Raw genomic sequence first — 23,918 nt, 5'->3', positions numbered from 1 at the left:
TGAGCCCCTTATTATTTTCAAAAAGCATAAAAGCGTACAATAAGACTACGCCTAACTATTGGCGTCTCGATGGTCGAGAAGCGTCCGAAGAGGCCAAAAGGCTCCAGTAGTAGGAGCAAGAGAGTAAGACAGAGAGTAGGGTATAGGTGGGTGAGGGTAGACGTGCAACATTTTGACTGATATGAGCCATATCACACGCCACCTACAAGTTACAATAAGTAGAGAAGCTAGGAAAGTCAGTTTGGGATCGTGAGCTGGTCATTATTAGACATTGAGTTCATGCTAATAGAGGTGTACGGATTGCCACGGATAGTGCACCCCTACAGAGAGAAGCCAACAAAGAAGGATAGATACCATATGCAGTTTGAGTCTTCGTCCAGCTGCCCGCAAAAGAAAAAATGAGGCTGTCCTTTGCTGCGAGGACCTGTTTATATACTTGTCGGTTTCTTGATCTACCTGAATTAAGGAAGGAAAGGAACCTCCAGTGAAATTTTCGCCCGGCCGACAGCTAAACGGATAAACCCGTTCACAATGGTCAGGTTCTCGTTTTCTCTCTCTTATTAACTTTTTCCCGATATCGTATAAGTTTGGTAACGCTCGATAGCCAATCGTTCACTCATCAGCAATGTAAGTTTTCTTTTGTATTCTGAGTAGCGACTCGATAAATTAAGTGTGGGTGATAGGACATGGACAAATATGAAAAATATATTTCACCATCAATTAAATTTGATTATGACTTACAATCGATTTAAAGAACTATGTACATAAAGTTGGTTGGATGATAAATATCAATTTTTAGTAATTAACAAGGATAGAGCTATAAATAATGGAAAATATTGGAAAGGTTTTGATTTATTTGCTATACGAGTAAATATATCCTAGTAATAATATAATGTGTAGTCTAATATTAATCGTTAAAGCATCAACATAGATTATCATCAACAAGAAAAATATATGCTTTCTCAACTTTTTTAAGCGCAAGATACAATCAGACAGAAGTATAATCTATTGAAGTATGCTCGAGATTACATTGACAATATCTTGTACATTTAAGCCAATAGTCGATCCGCAAAATACTATAGTGAGTGCAGTGAATCCGTTCAAAGAAAGAAGATTAATCCTAAATTATTTTAAGTTAAAAAGCCAACGTTTCTCAAGAAAATACCACAACATAAATATAAGTATTTTACTGCTGCTACTGCTAGTGATAAAGATGAAAACCTACAGTCTAGCAGATAAGATACTGATATTACTATTAAACACAACAATACACACATTTATCATAGGTTATCCGAACTGAGGGAGAATAACAACCTAGTTGTCGATAAGTACATGAATGCATTGGATAAAAATGATTCTATTATAATTAATTTATTTATTTAATATCGCATCGACGACAAGGCCATTAGTGACTCTAGTTTTTTGGATATGATTTAAGGTATGCGTAAAGGAAAAATTGGAGCTTACACACTTCATAACTCTATAGTAACTTTTAATAAGAATAGTGTGAGCGTTGATAATTTCAAATATCCAAAAATAAGTGGTTTCAAGTAGCCTAATAGAATTCTAATAACTCAAGATGATTTAAAAATATATCTAGGAAATTTTAGAAATGTTTAACGGACATAGAAAATGCATAAATCCAAATGAGAGCTCATATTAGCCATAAATTTAATATTGTTGGTCGATTATTTAATATGATTAAAAAACCTTACGTAGAAGAGAAGGAGTTGAAAAGTGGTACATTTTAAGTAGTTACAAAGTTACACGAAACAATATTAATATGGATTATGTGTTTCGGAATGATCTAAACAAAATCCATCCATCCAACATGTACAAAGTTTATGTCAATTTCAAAAATAGCGTTGTAGGGACTACCAAGCGTAGAAAGGAGCCAATTTTGCAAGTATGAATTCGCTCGTCGCTGCGGCAAGAGGATTCACTATCCTACCTTGCTTAGCAGCTCGATCATTGAATCGAAATAAAGACTCAGCAATTTCCTGAGACTAATTTCATTATTCAGTGGTTAGTCTGCTAATTCCTTTCCTTACGAAACCTAAGCGCTCAACTTATAAGACTATCTCTCTTATGATAAAAATTAGCCTTAGATATCTCCTCTCTATAAAATCATTAATTCCTAAGAAATAAAATTGAGTGTTTGTTGCGGCGCTGTCGGGCTTCTCTCCGATAGATGCAACTATACTCAGTTATATTTCAAAACAATTCATCGAAACAGCGAATATTGTGTTTGATATTCGGTGAATTTTGGAATTTCAGTTCTTATAGAATATATGCGTATCAACTTCTTGCTAGTCTCGGAAACGCAATAACAGCTATAATAGAAAGAGTCTGAACTATTTATTTGACTAACGCGAAATAGAATCAAACGTTACGATACTCTGGATACAAATAAATTCGTGCACCAACTCAAACTCTTCGTATAATAATCAAGTAACTTATAAGATAACCCGTTGATCGTTTTAACATATAGATTAATGATTAAGGCGCAGGAGGGGGGGAGGAGTCAAAGGTTAATTCATAACTTGTTGTTGCACTATAAGTCATATGGTTCATATAATAGCTTGTATAGCGAGAGGATGACGTAGTTCATTCATGAACTTGGAACATTTTCGTACATTTAGATACTTTACTATGACTAAGTCTTTATATGCTAATTGTAAGTTCTTTATGCACACACGTTCACGCTGCTAACTATGTGATATACGTTCTTTAAATTATAAATTCTCTCTTGCTCATGAACTTTAAATATTTTGAAGGGTAATGAGTGCATTGATACTTATAATTATCATGAAGGTGTAATCCTATTGCAATTTTATAAGTTGGAATTATAATTATTTTAATTTATAAGATATAAACATGACGCTAATGAATAATCAATTTATGTGTGCATAATGATTGGTGTACTATGAAGATTTATGAATAGATGTGTATGAAGTAGGGCAAGCATCTGAGAAAGCATGTGACTCGTATATAATGAAGGAGAGTAGTTCAACGCATCACCTATACATATTATTTTGCAACTAACAAGGTAAGGTACTCAACCCGAACTCACCGATTTTGATAATTTTGATACATATTGTAAAACATAAAAAAATAAGAGACACGTAATTTTATTTATCGGCTAATTTTCACTTTTAAGGGGTAACAACCTTCCCTAAAGTTAACCCCCAAAAAGCGTTTTTTTTAATATCTCGGCTTAAAATTAATATTTTTCAGTGAGACAAATTGGAGGTTATTTCTTACAAAAGGAGCAAGTATTTCATGGTGAATTGAAGAGTACGGGTAGCATCCCCTATTTTTAGGGGTTGAAAACATATTATAATATTAGAGTATAATAATAATAATCTACAATCTTTTATCTTTTGCCAAGTGCGTTTTTTGTATTGAACATAGAATATATTATTTTACGAAGTTTTTACAATAATGGTAGTCCTCATAAAAGTGTTTAAAGCACAATGCTTTTTTGCACCAACCACATCGTACAATTGCAACGTTTATGCATCCTTCTATTTCACAATGTGTTGCACAAGACTTTCCAAAACTGAAATCTATAGGATTATCAAATTTATCTGGTTTTTCATTGACGTAACCGCTTTTATACCAGGAATATTTAAACAAATCTATATTTCTCGGTGAAGATAGTTTGTTGTGAACCAATGATTGAAGTCTAATTATATTATTTCTCAGTAGTAAATTCACATCATGATCCATTAACATTACATTATCAGAAAATGTTCGGACAAAGTTTTTCCAAATACAGAATCCATAGATATTAAGTGGTTGTATTTTTCCTGTGGTCCCAATTGGAATTTTTTCTATGTTAATAATTTTATTTTGTGGCATCGTTTCTTCTATAACTTTGTCACAATGACCACTCCAAGAATCAAGTAATAATATTAAGTGATGGCCTACATGGGGATAAAATATTTTTTCTAACCAGATTTTGAAGTGATCTGCAATTAAACGACTTACTAATTAACTGATCAACGATATTACAATGTAAAAATTGTTATTAGTTCCCTTACTTGTTAATTTTCCAGATTTTGATGCTTCCACGTACACGTTTTCTGGTCTAAATATGTTTTGTTCTACAATAGGGCCAAACTTGCCACTTGGTTCCTTTAAAACTAGAAATAGCGGTGACAACGGTTGTCCAGTAGGTGATATTAGTGGCTGTATAGTATAACTATGCATCGTTGCTACAATTAACTGTACCAGACATTCCACTTGCTTTTCTCCTTCTACTGCTAATGTTCTTTCAGAATTCATTTCTAGCTGAAATCCGCTCTGATCTAAAATATACAAATTTTCGAGTCCGATCCTTGGTATACACGATTTAACGTCATCGATAAATGCTTCAGCTTTAGCCGTAAGTTCTGCACCACATTCTAGCGTTTTTCTTGTTATGAACTTATTTATTTTCCTAGAAACTATTCTGTGTGCTTGCTTAAATTTGAGTAACCAATGTTTAGAAGCTTTGAATCTAATATTATCAAAACCAATTTCTTTTTTAGCTGACCAACGACGTAGCTGACTAATAAATGATGCTTTTTTGAATCGGTTTTGCACTGTTTTGAGACTTAAATTTTGCTTCGTTTTGCTACTACTCCAAAAATCTACAGCTCTTTTTTTTGTATTCAAAATCTAGTTCTTCATTTTCTACTGTACATTGATTTGTTGGTGCTATATCAGGAAAATGATGTTGCACTTCATCTTCAATTATTTCCGCATTATGGTCTTTATCCTCTTCTTGACAATTCAAAGAGTCATCAGTAATCATTTCTAAATCGTTGAAATCATGTATTGCATCTATTAAAAAACATAAGTAAAACATAAGTATTTTGTATTCTTTCAAAAACAATTTGTAGCATTTAAATATCTTAATTTTTTTCATCTGCAGAATGGAGAAACCGTCTTTCAAAAATCGAAAATTCACTATAAATCAAAAACGTGTTGTTAAAATCAAAATGGATTCTTATCAGGCATTCGGGGTAGAAAAACAAATTTTATCGATATCCGATGGACAGTTCAAAAATGGTATACGTACGTACACACACACACATATCCATACGGAAATTTTCTAAAAACACGTTTTTTGAACTTCAAACGAAGTTTTTTTAAGAAGCTGAAAATTTTACTATTACGAAGCTCCTTGTAGGAGGAAGCAAAATTTTAAGACGATTGCTTTTACGATTTTTAAGATATCTTGGTCACCGAAAAACAACTCTGAAAAAGACAGGTTTCCTTAACATGACTATACGAGGGTCGTTTGAAAAGTCCGTGCAAAGTCAGAGAGATGGCGCTATTAGTGCGTATCAAGGTTATTTTCGGTTAATGGTATATCTTGGAAGAGCACACACCAAGTTTCAGCCAGATCGGCCAATTACTTTGCGTTTTACATTCGTATCAATCAAAGAAATCGAGTGGTTGTAAAAAAATGAACGAAAAAGAATTTCGTGTATTGATTAAACATTACTTTTTCAAAGGCAAAACGCCTCAGGAGGTTAAACAGAAGCTTGATAAACATTATGGTGATTGTGCACCTTCGATTAGAATGGTTTATAAGTGGTTTCAAAATTTTCGGAGTGGCCTTATGAGCACAAAAGACGCTGAACGTTCTGGATGCCCTGTTGAGGTTACCACTTCAGAAATCATTGATAAAATCCATGATATGGTGATGGCTGACAGAAGAGTGAAGGTGCGTGAGATTGCTAGTACTGTAGGCATCTCGAGCGAACGGGTACATAATATTTTGCACCAACATTTGGACATGAAAAAGCTATCCGCTAGATGGTTGCCGCGATTGCTCACGATTGATCAAAAACGAGATCGTGTGAAGTGTTGCAAGAATGGTTTGCAGCTGTTCCAGCAAAATCCGCAGGACTTTAAGCGTCGTTTCATCATTGTAGATGAAACATGGATACATCACTACACTCCTGAGACCAAAGAACAGTCTAAAGAATGGGTTACCAAGGGAGAATCTGCTCCGAAAAAGGCGAAGACAATTCCTTCGGCGGGAAGGTTATGGCGACTGTCTTTTGGGATTCGCAAGAAATAATCTTCATCGACTATCTGGAAAAGGGTAAAAACATTACAGGCGAATGTTATTCATCGTTATTGGATCGTTTGAAAACCGAGTTGATAGAGAAACGTCCACGATTGGCCCACAAAAAAGTCCTCTTCCACCACGACAATGCGCCAGCTCACGCCTCAGCAGTTGCGGCCACAAAATTGATGGAGATAGGGTTCCAACTTGTTTCACATCCCCCTATTTTCCAGACTTGGCTCCGTCGGACTACTATTTGTTCCCTAATATGGAAAAATGGCTGGCGGGGAAAAGGTTTTATTTAAACGAGGAGGTAATTGCAGAAACGAATGCCTACTTTACAGACTTGGACAAATCCTATTATTTGGAAGGGATTAACAAACTAGAGCAGCGTTGGATGAAATGTATAAGCCTAAAAGGAGACTATGTTGAAAAATAAAAAAGATTTATTAAAAAAAATCAAGAAGTTTTAATTTTTGCACGGACTTTTCAAACGACCCTCGTAATTCCCTTAATTTACAATATTTTTCAATACCAAAATTCATGAAAGTTTTTCAATATATCTACTTTGGAATCAACCATTTGCTGTAAGCAAAAAAATTTCTCAAAAAGATTCACGAAAATCGCGTGATTTTTCGCCTTGCGACTAGGCAGAAAACAATCATTAGTATGTTACGGATTAAGGGCGAAAAGAAGGCGATTACAGACGAGTGTGAAAGTTGTCACCTTAGCAAAGTGAGGGTAGCAATTACTCATTATGATCGTCTTCTTTCCACCCATTATGCACACCACATTTTTTGTCTAATCTGCACCGTAAATGTGTTATTACATACATGTAAATGCGAGTGGAAATTATAGCACTATTTTCCGCTCTAGAGCGGAATAGAGAGCCCTAGGATGGAATGTAAGCCCTACGATGAAAATTCGAGGCACTTTTTCGCCAGTAAGTTTATTTTCCGACCAAGGGCTCATTCGTCTGGCCTTGAGCGGCAAAGTGCTAATCTCCGCCCGATTTACATGCGTATAACAGCATACTTAAGGTGGAGGCAGGGCAAAAAGATATTTTCAACATGTATGTAACCATGGTACATGTATGTAATAAAGTTTTTTAACAAACTCAAAGAGTTTTTTTATAACATGTGAATAATAACTACCATTTTCGGCGCCTATAAAGTGAACCAAAAATAGAGTTTCCCGAACATCATAAAGTGGAACGAGAATTCTTCTCCAATGCATAAATTAATGATTTGATTCAATTTACATTCACTCGTTTTATTTTGGTAGAAATGTGGCAGTCGTGCCGTACATGCATAAACATAACTTGTATAAATTTTACCGCTTGTTTTTATTTCAGATTGAAAAATGAAAATTAATCCGTTAAACGTTCTAAACTTATTATTAGCATACTTTCAAGCGTTAAACATACCAGATAGTATCATGAATTATCATGAAACAGAGTTGGACGAAAAAATAAAAGAAATTTTAATAGATGCAACACATGATTTCAACAATGTAGAAATGATTACTGATGACTCTTTGGATTTTCAAGAAGAGTATAAAGACCATAATGCAGAAATAATTGAAGATGAAGTGCAACATCATTTTCCTGATATAGCACCAACAAATCAATGTACAGTAGAAAATGAAGAACTAGATTTTGAATACAAAAAAAAAGAGCTGTAGATTTTTGGAGAAGTAGCAAAACGAAGCAAAATTTAAGTCTCAAAACAGTGCAAGACAGATTCAAAAAAGCATCATTTATTAGTCAGCTACGTCGTTGGTCAGCTAAAAAAGAAATTGGTTTTGATAATATTAGATTCAAAGCTTCTAAACATTGGTTACTCAAATTTAAGCAAGCACACAGAATAGTTTCTAGGAAAATAAATAAGTTCATAACAAGAAAAACGCTAGAATGTGGTGCAGAACTTACGGCTAAAGCTGAAGCATTTATCGATGACGTTAAATCGTGTATACCAAGGATCGGACTCGAAAATTTGTATATTTTAGATCAGAGCGGATTTCAGCTAGAAATGAATTCTGAAAGAACATTAGCAGTAGAAGGAGAAAAGCAAGTGGAATGTCTGGTACAGTTAATTGTAGCAACGATGCATAGTTATACTATACAGCCACTAATATCACCTACTGGACAACCGTTGTCACCGCTATTTCTAGTTTTAAAGGAACCAAGTGGCAAGTTTGGCCCTATTGTAGAACAAAACATATTTAGACCAGAAAACGTGTACGTGGAAGCATCAAAATCTGGAAAATTAACAAGTAAGGGAACTAATAACAATTTTTACATTGTAATATCGTTGATCAGTTAATTAGTAAGTCGTTTAATTGCAGATCACTTCAAAATCTGGTTAGAAAAAATATTTTATCCCCATGTAGGCCATCACTTAATATTATTACTTGATTCTTGGAGTGGTCATTGTGACAAAGTTATAGAAGAAACGATGCCACAAAATAAAATTATTAACATAGAAAAAATTCCAATTGGGACCACAGGAAAAATACAACCACTTAATATCTATGGATTCTGTATTTGGAAAAACTTTGTCCGAACATTTTCTGATAATGTAATGTTAATGGATCATGATGTGAATTTACTACTGAGAAATAATATAATTAGACTTCAATCATTGGTTCACAACAAACTATCTTCACCGAGAAATATAGATTTGTTTAAATATTCCTGGTATAAAAGCGGTTACGTCAATGAAAAACCAGATAAATTTGATAATCCTATAGATTTCAGTTTTGGAAAGTCTTGTGCAACACATTGTGAAATAGAAGGATGCATAAACGTTGCAATTGTACGATGTGGTTGGTGCAAAAAAGCATTGTGCTTTAAACACTTTTATGAGGACTACCATTATTGTAAAAACTTCGTAAAATAATATATTCTATGTTCAATACAAAAAATGCACTATGGCAAAAGATAAAAGATTGTAGATTATAATTATTTGTAACGGGGGAGATAAATCTGAAAATGGGAAATTTATTTAAGAACAAACTCCCACGATGCAGAGCAAACCGCCGCTCCGTTAAACACTTATGATAATACGTGTATTCGCCTTAACGTCAGATGATTTATCCTAGTTGTCTTCTATCGATCGGAGTTGAACTCATCTTAAGTCACGTGTCTTGTTACACTTGATGAGTTTTAAGTGTGAGCGACATTACTCCTAATTTTCTTAATCCCCTAGATGTAACTTGATTTTAAACCTAAGCCTGTTTCAAATACTTAAGCTACCAGGAAAATCAAACGACGAAAACGAATAAATTTAACAGACTTTAATTTGTAACGAGGGCAGCGCCTTATTCGGCACTGACGTCACCAATTTATTAAGGGGAGAGTAAGAGAGGCACTTTCGCTCTTTAACAATCGGGGAACGAGAGGATAGGTCGAACGAATAAATAATTTTCCTTACTTGGAACATACAACTTAAATCTATTCAGACAAACAAATACAAAATCGGTTATAATAAAGTTTACATCACGCGCACATGTACAGAACAACTTAAACTAACGCGGGAGGATGAATGGTCCGGCGACTAAATCGCCTTGACAATTTGCCTCCTTACAAAGGAAAGAATACGTCGAAACCTCTCTACCGCATTACGATGAGCGTAGCCGGCAAGTGATCGCCTGGCTACCTATCGTTCCTACGCGGCCGCGCATCACCATGAGAGAGAGAAATACCGGGAGAGAGAGATAACCTGACCTTTGTCCTTGGCGATGAGCCGGCAACGGGGAGTTGACCTGGCCGCTGGCTGGACGTCTTCCTCGGCGTAGCCCGTGGTGAACCCACTGGAAGTCATGCCGTGCATGGTGGAGAGGGCGACACTGAGTGCCCTGCTGCAGGTATTGTCGCCACACGTTGCCTCGTTTCGCCCTGGTCTGGTCACTCCTGCACGTGTACTTCTTCTTCTCTCTTTGCGCTGCTACTTCCAACTTCTCTCCTTAACTTTCTTCCGGGAACTCGCTCACGCGACTTGATGCATGGTCAGCGTTCGCGCTCTCGCCAGCCTCTCCCACCAAGCCCACTCATTAGGCGGCGTGCGACAAAAGCGCTAATTGGTCGCGCGTCACACGCCGGCCCAAACCTGCATAGTGCGTGCATAGACGCACACTCTAGCATGCTCGCTAACTTTCTCTCTCTCTCTCTCTCTCTCTCTCTGTCTCATAGTCGCTGCGCTCTTGCTTCTTCGGGCGCTCTCAACCTTGCTCGGCAATCTTCGGCGGCTGGAAAAACATAAAGGCCAGTGGTTAGGCGCAATAAATATATGCGCCGAACGCTGACCACGTCGCCATGCCGAGCGATAAGAGGGAGAGAGAGAAGGAGGGCAGACGAGGAGCAAGCGTACTGCTTGCTCTCGTCACAAATTAATAAAAAATCACTACAGTCATTGTTGGGCCGAAAGACTGACGCACGAAAATAGGATTTTACAATTTAATTATATTCGGTGAGAAAGGGGAGAGAGAGAGTAGATTTGAATTCTACCGCGAACTAACGCACGACGTGAATACAAAAAATATATCGCTATCACGAATAGACAAAATACTGAATGTATTTTGTTTCGCTTAATATGACGGAAGGTGCACCTACCATGCGGTGCAATTACGGTGATCAGCCGTAATTGTTGTTGCAAAATTATCAACTGCCGCTGCACCTCGATTAATCAGCTGCACTGCCTCAATTCACCTTTAAATGCTGCAAATCTGCTGCTTCTGCACCGCTGCTTGCTGCTGCAATACTATTGTTGCACCCACGCACGTATTTGTTCAGAAAATTAATTATTTTTGCGAATCAAAGTGCAAAACACAAATCGGCGGTAAGCTCGCTTAAAAAGCTGAGGCGTAACTGCTCATTCAAAAGATCGCGCGCCCCCTCTCTCTCTCAATAGTTCGAACTAACGCGCGAGAAGCAGAATCGCGAATGAGTCGATTAATTAAATCGACTACCGTTGCATATTATACTCTAATATTATTAACAAAAATACATTATAAGTTAAATTTACAATAAAGGAATTTTAATAACATTCTGATAACAATTTTATCGAAATTATAAAACTGCTTCACAAAAAATTTTCTTGTTTACAAATTTAGGAATTTGAAGTGGTTTGGTTAAAAAGTACAGGCATCTAGCCTATTTATTGTTTAGGGGTTTAGGATTTAAAGCTCTTTAGTTCACATGTACAGTCAGTGTATGTGTGTTGTTCACACTTTTCCGCTTTGAGGGTGGTGCAGCGTAATCAAACATTACCACCCCTCTCTCTGGGTGCCAATAGGTTGGCATAGCCCACTTTCTTTTACTCCTTCGCTTTCAAACACATTGGAGATCCGGAAGTCAAGTTTGCTACGACATCCCTGATGCACACAGCGAGTCGGAACCTTTTTGATCTAAGGCGGCGACCTCCTCGAAAGGAGTACCGATCTTTTCACGGTTCGACGCTCAAGGAGAGCGGAACTAAAGGCTTGACCCTCGGTTTGGGCGCGACGGGACTCTAGTTGCCCCAACGTCTACTACGTCGGAAGTACGCAGCATACAAATCTTACGAGATTTGCTTGACCTGGTACCACTACCCCGCAGAAGCCAACCCAAATTGGGATATCAGAAGAGAGACTCAGCCAAGACAGCCAGAAGAAATTCCTAAGACGATCAACCAACTAAGCCTCCCCTCCTGGGCTCGCGTTCGAAGATCAGCCCACCCTGCGTACCTGTATTAAGGGATTTCTCCCACGACTCTCAGGTCAATCGCTTCGACGTACCGAGGCACGTCTTCCCATTGCATTTCGGTCATCCCCGCTCACACTGGTGGGTGTCCGTTATTCGAAAAGGTTGTGTTTTGATTTTTTCCCGAGTCTCGGATTTCGCTTTCTATGGAAGGCTTTTATGACTCGCTGATATTGATCTCTGCTCTTTCAATTAATTTTCTGACTTGGGTTAGGGGCGGGGTCTCGCCTAGCCGACAAGGCGACTCCCCAGGCAGTTTTCAATATTCGTACCAGTCATGCCACTCATTCGAATCAATTTCCGAGATCCAGGCTCAAATCAGGTGTTTTAATGTTCGAAATTAGAGCTCAAATTGTGTTTTCTCACACAAAGGTGTCGGGCCTTACTCCCGGAGCTCGAGGCAAAGAACTTTGGGTGGCTGCTATGACCACGGCCACGACTCTTCACCCACAATAGTGGCACCTACCGATTGCCAGTCGATAGGGAGTAATTTCTTATCTACCCGAATTAAATTCGGATTGCCGGGACCATTGGTCCTCTGCAACTAGCTCCCGGAGCGGTCTCCCGTCCTCTAAAAGGGCGCGCGGTACCGCAATCCCGAGAGATTTCCCCTCAAGTAAATCCCGGATTTTAGCTTTTCTGGGCTCGAGTTGAGCTCTTGGGGTGTGGTAGACTCTGCGATGAATGTTTGGGCGTTTACAGGCCGCGCCTCACCACGTGTTGTCATGGTCCGTGTTATTTCTTTCGTTTGGCCGATTGGCCTTTTGCCCTAGGGGCAAGCGTTGTGTGTTTTGCCTGCTGTTTCTCTACTGAAACAGCGTTTTCAGCCCCACCACGTGAAGGTACACACATCCGCACTTGTGATTGCAAGTCTTCGTTCAAATACACATTGCATTCACTTCGGGTCGACTAGCATTAGTTGCTTGTTGAGGGCAATCGGTGACGCATTTTGTACTTCAGCATTTGCATTTGCATATGCCCGTACAGGTAAGAGAAGTTTACGAATCTGATATCAAATTTGAAAAATCTGATATCAAATTTGTAAAGAGCGATCTCGAAAACGCCTATATACAAACCTTCTACAAAATATTATGGATTGAAGTATACTTATAGTTATTTTGTGTTAGGGGCGGTTTACCCCTCCCTCCTTCGCTTAAGGGTAGTATCTATGAAAAAACTAAAATACTTAATTTATTTATTATAGATGTTTACAAATTTTTTCCAATTTTTTTAGCCTTTTAAAACTTTTTTATTATATAAAATTTTTTTTCCGATATTTCCGTAAAATATATTGGTTCCACCATTTTAAATTTTCAAAATCTGATAACATATTTGTAATCAGCGACCTCGACAACCTCTATATACAAACTTTCAAATCTAAACTGTAATATTTATTAAAACACCGAAAGACGTCAACTAAATTTTGTTATTATGGATGTTTAAACATTTTTTCCAATTTTTTTAGTCGGTTCAAACTTTTTTATTATAAAATTATGCCAAAAAATATATGTTTTCAACCCCTAAAAAATAGGGGATGCTACCCTTACTCTTCAATTCACCATGAAATACTTGCTCCTTTTGTAAGAAATAACCTCCAATTTGTCTCACTGAAAAATATTAATTTTAAGCCGAGATATTAAAAAAAACGCTTTTTGGGGGTTAACTTTAGGGGAGGTTTTTACCCCTTAAAAGTGAAAATTAGCCGATAAATAAAAATACGTGTCTTTTATTTTTTTATCTTATACAATATGTATCAAAATTATCAAAATCGGTGAGTTCGGGTTGGGTACCTTTCCTTGTAAGACCACAAAGTCTACAGTGGATATAATATGCTCTCTAAGTTCTCTTGTAAGCGCACGATTCCTATTTTCCAACTTGTACTATAGAGCGAACGGGTTATGTTCCCTTTACAGGCGCAGAACTCCAAGTCTATTGCACGCTATAAAGCGAACGACAGTGTTCCTTTATCAGACACGCAGTTTTCGCACGATTCTAACAAGGATACCCTCTCAACCCGACCTCGCCGATTTAAATAATTTTTCAGTATGTTGTGGTACTCGATAAAATAAAGAACACGTATTTTTCTTTTTGTTCGGACATCCACTTTTAAGAGTAGATAACCATCCTTATATCTTAACCTAAAAATCGTTTTCTCATTATATCTAGGCATCTAATGAATATTTTTTAATAAAACCAAATGGAGAATATTTTCTGTAAAAAGTCTAAGATATTGAATATATTTATCGTCCAGGAGGTCGCAATCTTTATATTTTATATTTTATAAATTAGATTTTCATTCATTTTCTTCCTTGAAAACTAAAGTATGAACTCGAAAAAAATAAGAAAAGTATTTCTGTTTTCTATATCGAATATTTAAGTTAATTTTTTTCAGAATTTATTAAATAGACATCTACGACTACCGTTAGTCACCTTTACAGCTGGTATACCCTATATGACGATAAATTGATTTTTATTTTAAAAATCCTTATACATATTGTAACGAGGTGGTTATCTAGCAAAAATGAGAAATTTATTTAAGCACAAACTCCCATTATGCAAAACTAATCGCCGCTCCGTTAAACACGTATAGTTATACGTGTATTCGCCTTTACGTCTGATGATTTCGTTGTAGTGTCTTCTTTCCAATCGAGTTGAAATCACCTTAAGTCACTTGACTTGTGACACTCGATCTATCTTAGGTGTGACTGACTTTATGCCTAATCCGCCTAATCCCCTAGATGGAATGGAATTAAGACCTAGCCTTTATAGATCGATTAACCTAATAGGAAACGAAATGTTGCAAACGGAGAATAAAATTAACAAAGTTTAATCAATAAAAAACTACAGTCTTTTATTGGCTAAAAGACTAACGCACGCGATAGCATTCACAATTATAACACAGGCACACAAAAAATAAAAAGTGGTCTGTATCAAAAACAACACACATATATTCCCATGTATTTTGCCACGCTGAATCCGAATCCGCAGTCAGTTTGACCCCAGCACGTCAGGATCAAGGTCATTTGAAGGTCAAACTCGAATAAAAGTAGTATAAAAAATGTAACTAGTATTTCTATGGTTTCGAGGGTCGCTGAACATAAATCCGTCATCCCCTTGACCCAAGCACGCCAGGTTCAAGGTCATTTCAAGGTCAAACATAGATATTGCACGAAAAGTTGAATTCTGACTACAGATTTTGAAAGTACGGAAAAAATTACGTTCAGAGACAATTTTTTCAATTTTTTTTATCGTGAATCCAGCGGTCATTTCGAGGTCATTGTATTTTGATTCCATGAAAATCAGTATGACCATTTTGAAAAAACAGAAGTACGTCTTCAATGAATAAAAAAACTCTTTCCATACGTTTTGACGGTTGCTGAATCCAAATCCGTGATCTCCGTGACCCAAGCACATCAGGTTCAAGGTCATCTGGAGGTCAAACTCAAGAAAACGTAGTTTAAAAAAATGTAACTAGTATTTCTATGGTTTTGAGGGTCGCTGACTCCAAATCCAAAATTAGAATTGCTCCGACTACTCGAGTTTGGTTTGCAAAGTGATAGAATTTATACTTCTCTTGTAACGGACCCTTTTATCTTCAAAAGATCTATGCAGCGGTTTTCTTTTTCTTTTTTCCGTTTCTGACTCGTTTTCCCTTTTAAGCATCCAGCAAAAATCTGCCATCATATTTACATCCCATCTTCCTTGATACCGGCGTTCCATCTCTTTGATATCTTGATAAAACCGTTCACCCTGTTATTCGCTATAGCCTGAAAGCGTAAGATTTTATATCACACCTACGTTTTTCGTGTGCTGGAACCCAGGGCACCTCCACGCGGTGACGGCGGGAAACGGCTTTTTTTCTTTTTTTTGTTTTCCGGCAAAGCTCTGGGGTGAAAGCACGATGCCGTCATGGCCGGCACACGAGAAGGTACGATGCAGGGTTTCGGATGCCCAGTATCGGCGGTTGGTCAGGGTGAGCAAGCGGGCCCGCAAGCGTCGTCATCAAGTGACCGCAAGTCTAGTAGAATAGAATCTACTTTTCATAGGTGTGATGGAAAAACAGATGATTTCTGTTATGTTTGTGGAAAATTTGAAGTGCCAAAATATCGAAGGCTGTTATCAGATAGGTTTGTAACTATTTACGAAGAATGTTTTAATTTAAAGGTTGTCAGCCAAAATACAGTCTGGGTACCTCATATGATTTGCAATTGTTGCAGAACAATATTATCACGATGGGAGAAATGTCGGACTCGTAGTCAGCTCAAATTTTCACAGCCTATGATATGGTCTGAACCTTTATGTCGAGACGATTGCTATTTCTGTATGACCAAGACTTTTGGCTTTAACGCAACTACAAAAAATAAAATCGTGTACGCTGAAGTAGCATCAGTAAAAAAGCCAATACCGTTAGAAGAGGAAGCTACTGACCAAGAACCTATGGAAGTTGATACATCACTTGCACCAAAGGAAATGGAAGTTGTTGAATCCTCAGATGAGGAAAGTGACAGTCAAAGTGATAGCAAAGAAGATGAATATTTACCAAGCGTTGTCTCGAATAATACCCCCGAAACTTTCAATCAAAAAGAGTTGAATGATCTCGTAGGAGATTTGGGATTACCCAAAGATGGAGCCGAGTATCTGGCCGCAGTATTGAAAAAGAAGAATTTGTTGTCCAAGGGGACTAAGGCTTATGTTTATCGGAATAGAGAAGAGAAGTTTCGTAAGTTCTTTGCCAAAGATTCAGAGAACTCGATGACATTCTGTACAGATGTGAGAGGATTAATGAATGAATTGAAACCTAATATTTATAAAGATGAAGAGTGGAGGTTATTTATTGACTCTTCTCAACGAAGCCTCAAAGCTGTACTTTTGAACAATGGAAACTCTTTTGCGCCTATTCCGATAGCTCATTCAACGAAGTTGAAGGAAACATACCAGAATTTGGAAGTTGTATTAGAAAAAATCAATTACTCGGATCATAAATGAAAAGTGTGCGGTGACCTTAAAATTTCAACTATGATTCTGGGTCAGCAGTCAGGTTTTAAAAAATATCCCTGTTTCTTGTGTCTGTGGGATAATAGAGATAGAAAGCATCACTATGTTACGTCTCGTGCACCAACTACGAATAGCTAATGAAAGAGACGTTCCAATATGTTGACTAGTGGTCGGATATGTCTCACTTATAATAAATATATGTGGAAATGTATGTCTGATAATTGTACTACCTTGATAATCGTAGCCTTTAATTGTTGATAAAATGTAGCAGGCTCTAACTGCTTGTTGAATTGAATAAATGTAGCAGGCTCTAACTGCTTGTTGAATTGAATAGGATAGGTTTGAATAATACTTGCACGATATTACTTTGTAACAGTCGCGAGTTTATTAAGAAAAATGATCACCAATTGTCGGACCGGTGTGTACGGAGTTGAGTCTTACAGGTGCTTATTGACTGACTGACGGACTACTGATCAACTGCCTGAGTGTGTTTTGTTCATTGATTTTTATATCTTTTATAGTTCTTTTTCAGGTCAGTATTGCGATATTGTGTGACATTTTGTTTTCGCTGATTATAAATTCTTGTATTTTGGTGACTTAGTTTCGGAGTGTGTTTCGACAGCTTTTTGCTGTCGTGTGAATAGCTTAGCAGTTTTGAATGTGCATATGTTACAAAAAGGATGCGTCGTAAGGCTTAATTTCGGGGAGTCAGTTACCTCGCGTTTAATTAGCTTTTTGCTGACGTGCGAATAGTTTAGTAGCTTTGAATTTCGCAAATGTTTATTTTATAAAAAGGATGCGTCGTAAGACGTAACAACTATGTACAGAAAGAGTGGCCAAAAAGAACTGATTTCAATCCAGGCGTACAAAACGTTCTCCGGGATCCTTTAATAGATCCTTCAAAAATATTGCTCCCACCCCTTCATATCAAACTTGGTCTTATGAAGCAATTCGTCAAAGCTCTGAACAAGGATGGAAAATGTTTTGAATACTTAGGATAGAAGTTTCCAGGCATAAGTGATGCCAAACTAAAAGAAGGTGTTTTTGATGGTCCTCAAATCCGCACTTTATTCAGAGATAACGACTTTATCACAAAGATGACCCCTGTAGAATTGGCTGCATGGTCAAGTTTCAAGAAAGTAGCAGAAAATTTCTTCGGGAATCAGAGAAGTGAAGATTACGAAACTTTGGTGGAAAATTTATTAAATAGCTACAAAGAATTAGGATGCTTAATGAATTTAAAATTGCACTTTCTACATTCTCATCTTGATTACTTCCCAGAAAATCTCGGAGACTATAGCGAAGAACAGGGTGAACGGTTTCATCAAGATATCAAAGAGATGGAACGCCGGTATCAAGGAAGATGGGATGTAAATATGATGGCAGATTTTTGCTGGATGCTTAAAAGGGAAAACGAGTCAGAAACGGAAAAAAGAAAAAGAAAACTGCTGCATAGATCTTTCGAAGATAAAAGGGTCCGTTACAAGAGAAGAGAAGTATAAATTCTATCACTTTGCAAACCAAACTCGAGTAGTCGGAGCAATTCTAATTTTGGATTTGGAGTCAGCGACCCTCAAAACCATAGAAATAGTAGTTACATTTTTTTAAACTACGTTTTCTTGAGTTTGACCTCCAGATGACCTTGAACCTGATGTGCTTGGGTCACGGAGATCACGGATTTGGATTCAGCAACCGTCAAAACGTATGGAAAGAGTTTTTTTATTCATTGAAGACGTACTTCTGTTTTTTTAAAATGGTCATACTGATTTTCATGGGATCAAAATACAATGACCTCGAAATGACCGCTGGATTCACGATAAAAAAAATTGAAAAAATTGTCTCTGAACGTAATTTTTTCCGTACTTTCAAAATCTGTAGTCAGAATTCAACTTTTCGTGCAATATCTATGTTTGACCTTGAAATGACCTTGAACCTGGCGTGCTTGGGTCAAGGGGATGACGGATTTATGTTCAGCGACCCTCGAAACCATAGAAATACTAGTTACATTTTTTATACTACTTTTATTCGAGTTTGACCTTCAAATGACCTTGATCCTGACGTGCTGGGGTCAAACTGACTGCGGATTCGGATTCAGCGTGGCAAAATACATGGGAATATATGTGTGTTGTTTTTGATACAGACCACTTTTTATTTTTTGTGTGCCTGTGTAATTTATAATTTGGTTAGAGAGAGAGAGAGAGAAAGAGAGAGAGAGAGAGAGAGAGAGAGAGAGAGAGAGAGAGAGAGAGAGAGAATTCGAAAATTGCTACGAAATCTGACGCTCGGCGCGAATACAAAAATTTACGATCGCGATTGACAAAATAATTTCGAAAGTATTTTGTCGCGCAACAATAAAGGGAGATGCACTTACCCTACGGTGCAATTACGGTGATCAGCCGTAATTGTTGAAGCGAAGCTGAAAGATGCTTCTCGGACAATCAGCTGTTGTTGCCTCGCTCTCAAATATGTTGATATTTGCTGCTACTAGAATGCTGCTGCTGCAACTGCTTCCTCGTAACTCACGCATGCACGTATCAAAATAGTCCCAGGAAACTGTAATTTTTGAACGGCGAAACACAGTGCAAAAATGTCGGCAGTACTTTCGCTAAAGCAGCTGAGGCATAACTGCCTATTTTCAAACTCTCGCGCGCCTTTTCTGTCTCTTAATCGTTCGAACTAACACGCGAGTAAAAGAATCGCGAACGGATCGATTAATTGAATCGACTACCGTTGCAATATTTAAGGAATTAAATAATTATATTATTTTTAAAGCTGTATTAGGAACTTCTATAATTGTTATCATATCTATTACAATTATTTGTGTAATAATAATTATTATTTTTTATTATTATAGGACCATAAAATCTTTTGCGGAGTCTACTCGGGTTTCCGTGAGTGTACTATATATTTTCCGAGCTGCTTATTGCTGATTCCATATTGCTCCAACACGTTAGGATTCCATCATTATTATTGTTTTATATAAAAGTCGCGAATCAATAGAGCAACTTTTCCCCAACTATGAAAGAACAAGTCATCATTACTATAGTTATACGTTCAAAAATAACGATAACATGATAAAATTATAAATATCTGAATTTTAATTAAACTTTTTTTTTTATTTCTACGTAAACTTACACTTTGTCTATCCTATTAATTAGATAATAAATCTAAGTTTTATAGAGAAGCAATTTATTCTCAATTGAAAGTTCCGATTTCCATCCTATTAGCCAGTATAACTTTCTCAGTTTAAGCTCTAGTTGTTTACGTTTGGTGAATATGTGCTCTCTCCATGTAAGCTATCAATCCACGTGTATTCCTAAACATTTTACATGATTATTTTGTGAAATGGTTTTGTTGTTTTGTGTAACTATTGGACAAGTGTCTTTTCGTAAAGTCAAGGTTGTGTGAGTGGATTTATTTCATTGACTTTAATTCTCTATGTGTTGAACCAGCTTTGAAGATTATCTAAATAGTTTTTTAGATGTTTCGATATAGCAAATGACACCGACTGTGACGTTAGAATAGCTGTATCATCTGTGTATGTTACTGTAGTGATACCCGAGGACTTGAGTAAATCCGCGGTGTAGATTAAATATAACGCAGGACCAAGAACACTGCCTTCAGATACTCCTACATTTATCACTCTCAAAAAAATAAAAAGAAAAAAATTAAAATAAACAAAAATATACAAAAAAATATAACAACAAACAAAAAACAAAAAAAATGATTCTCATATTCATCTACGTCCCGTGGTGAGAATCGGTAAATGTTAGGAAATAATGGCAAAAGGATGAACAATTAAAAACTTGATTATGGTGCATAAGCACTCCATGTTGTTTCCACCATTTTGTTTTTGACCAGGAATGATATTCTGAAAAAAACATCTGAATCGAAATGAACCAAAACAAGAAAGTACTACAAATATTTTTATCCGCCATTTATTTTTTCAACCTACAATAACTTCTAAATCTTCTTAGTCTTGGTCATCATTTTGGTTCCGTCATTTTTTAAATTACTAACTTTAATATTATAAGTTCAGACTAACATCACTGATTGAAATTATGTATTTTATATAAATAAAAGAATATTTTAACCAATTTTCCTTTGAAATTAATATTCTATTAATTTTGACATTCAAATCCGCATTTCCACAAGAAAAATCTCTTCTCGGGTACCTAAAAACTATCCCTCAAATTATTGCAGTTCATTACCGTAATCGTATTCCGAGTCCCAGTGGTGCCAATTTAAACATAGACATAAAACTCGCTGTAAACTATAATAATTTGAGGGATGATTTCTATAGATCCGAGAAGACATTTTTTGTGCGGAAACGCTGATTTACATAAAGTATTTTATTCAAGAATTGAAGTCAAATTTTATTAAGTACATACTTTTAAAACAGAATAATGAAAAGATTTATTGTCCTATTTAATAATATGATCATATTCTGTGTTGTATTATTTGAAATCGATTTAGACAAATCTTTTATATACCTAGATAAAAATCAGAATTACAATTCGCTTGGGTTTTCTATGGTGCATGAAAAATGCCTCGATGAAACTACAAATGGTAAATTAATTTTATTTTATTTCTCTAAGTATTTAAATTTTCCTTAACTAAAGATAATTTTAGATAGTCATAAAGATTTTTGTGGCTTCTCAAAGTATTTTTTATAAATTAGATAAAAAGCTTAACCTTGTATCTTCTATATGTGAATTTGGAAGAAATTATCGTAAGACTTGTTCAGCAATATCATAATACAAAAATAGTCGGAACTACATTTTGTATATACTGTGATGATTTTGTATTGAAATTTTCACTCCATTTGAGAAATAAACATAGTGATAAGGTCATTGTAAAAATGTTTATTAGCCACACAGTTAAAAATTAAAACATTCTGTAATAAAATTTATAAGAAATCAAGGATTGACACGTTATACAAATTTAACTGGAGTGGTGATTCCTGCAAAGAGAAAAAGAAAAGATGCAATAAATATAGTTGAGAAGGATCAATGTAATAATTGCATATGCATAATTTTCCAAAGCCAACTTGTGGAGTCATAAAATATATTGTTAAAAATTCAATTTGTTTTCAAGCAACACTCACTCTGATAAAATGTAATTACAACTGGTATACAATATTTAGTTAATATATCATAGCAATATGTGAGTAACACCTTGAGTAGAGCATTTATTATGAAATAAGTTCAATTGTTATTTTTAACTTTCTATTTACTATCGATAAATTCTGAATGTGGTTGAAATTGTATTGAAAGGATTTTTAAATAAATTTTGTTTCCTATTTCGAAAAATTTTCTTAATCAATAAAATTAAAAAAAAATTAAATTGACGCTGAAAATGTTTCAACAACTGTAAGAAAGCTATATGTGCACAAACTACTAGGTAACAAAATATTAATAAATAGCAAAAAAAATAAGCTACATTAAATTATTAAAAAATTCATTGTTTTATTAGATTGTCAATATTTTATATGGAGAAAAAATTGAAAGCAAAATGTTTGAAAAGAAGCCATTATATCAAATATAAAATTAGATATATACCACAACTAGAAGGTCAAAAAAACACCACTCAGCCAAATACGATTAAAATAAAAAATATTTAATGATGAAATTTTTAATTCAACTCTATTCTAATGCACCCTTTAATTACCAGGAAAAAAATAAAAACAAAAATTAAAGGTAGTTAATGCTGTCGGTTAACGATAAATATGTCAATAGTCCATCTATTATTTGCGTTTGGCGTTCGAACAAGTCAAACTATGGAATAGAACCATGATTGTTTGTCGGACAATCAAAGCTGAAATTCCAGCTTCTACATGTCATTTATATAACTTAAATACGAGGTCTGTCCGGAAAGTATCGGGCCAGCGTTTCGTGCTAGCGTTATTCTTTATCATCTGGTGGGTGGCATCCTTCAAAGTAATCCCCACTTGTCTGAATAACACGGTTCCATCGATGTTTCCACTTTTCAAAACAGTCCTGGAACTCAATTTTACGGATAGCCTTAAGTACACTCGTCGCATTGTTTTCAACCGTTGTTTTGTCGTCGAATAGGTGTCCTTTGAGTGGTTTTTTTAGTTTTGGAAACAGCCGCAAGACACAAGTCACAAGTAAACATTGCTCCGACTTTGACGTGCTTTTTTTGGTCTTGGCGATTCAGAATGCTTCCACTGTAAAGATTGTTGTTTTGTTTCACGATCATAACCATAAACCCATGATTCATCACCTGTAATAACTTTTCTAAGCACACTATCATCATTATTGACCATTTCCAGATTGTTCAGAGCGATTTCTAAGCGAATGTTCTTCTGCTCTGCTGTGAGCAATTTTGGGATGAATTTCGCACACACGCGTTTCATTCCTAAATTTTCGGTTGAAATTTCTGAAATGATAATTTTTGGTATTCCAAGGTCTTCTTCTAGTTCTCGCACAGTCATACGACGATCTTGTTCGATTGCAAGTCGCATCTGCTGAATATTATCTGCGGTTTTTGTCGTTGAAGGTCGGCCGGAACGAGAATCACTATCGACAGAAGTGCGACTATCCTTGAACCGTTTATACCACTCTTTTATTCGTGTTTTGCTCATACACTCGCTTCCGAAGGCCTTTTGCATCATTTCAATAGTTTCCGAACTCGTTTTTCCGAGTTGAAAGCAAAATTTGATGCAAATTCGTTGATCTTGTTTTTCAGTCATTTTTGACAATATCAAAATCCGACGACCGCGAAAAAGGCACTGTAAACAAAGACACGCTGCGCATGAACTATACGTCCGGCAGGTGTCAGTAAGTAACCAATAGATTCATGAGGCTTTACTGATGATGTTTCTGTCCGGTAGTTGTCGCTCGAACACTATGGCACGAAGATATAAACGTAGGCCCGATACTTTCCGGACAGACCTCGCATTATCGAAAAAATAATTTTAAAACGATCTCTTTAGATATTAGTAAAATAAAAAATTGTTAGAAAAGCTTCAAAATCATTTCTAAATGAACGACATTATAATATTTCTCATGCGCTTCTGAAATCAAAGGTCAACATACCAGTCAGATCTCAAAACAACTTCCATCTAATAAAAATTGAAAAATACCCTATGTA

The 23,918-nt window shown here is 36.1% G+C and overlaps 1 protein-coding gene across 5 annotated transcripts in view; it reads right to left on the bottom strand.

Moving 5' to 3' along the window:
- Nucleotides 1-23,918, bottom strand: part of LOC131675454 (vang-like protein 2-B) — a 294,445-nt gene that overhangs the window by 110,945 nt on the left and 159,582 nt on the right. The gene's annotated exons all lie outside the window — the stretch shown is intronic.

Source organism: Phymastichus coffea, unplaced genomic scaffold, assembly GCF_024137745.1.
Source record: "Phymastichus coffea isolate CEN01 unplaced genomic scaffold, Cenicafe_Pcof_1.1 PCOF00022, whole genome shotgun sequence".
Classification (NCBI taxonomy): Eukaryota; Metazoa; Arthropoda; class Insecta; order Hymenoptera; family Eulophidae; genus Phymastichus; species Phymastichus coffea.
Note: the sequence above shows the minus strand (reverse complement) of the source record. Positions and strands in the feature narration are given on the sequence as shown.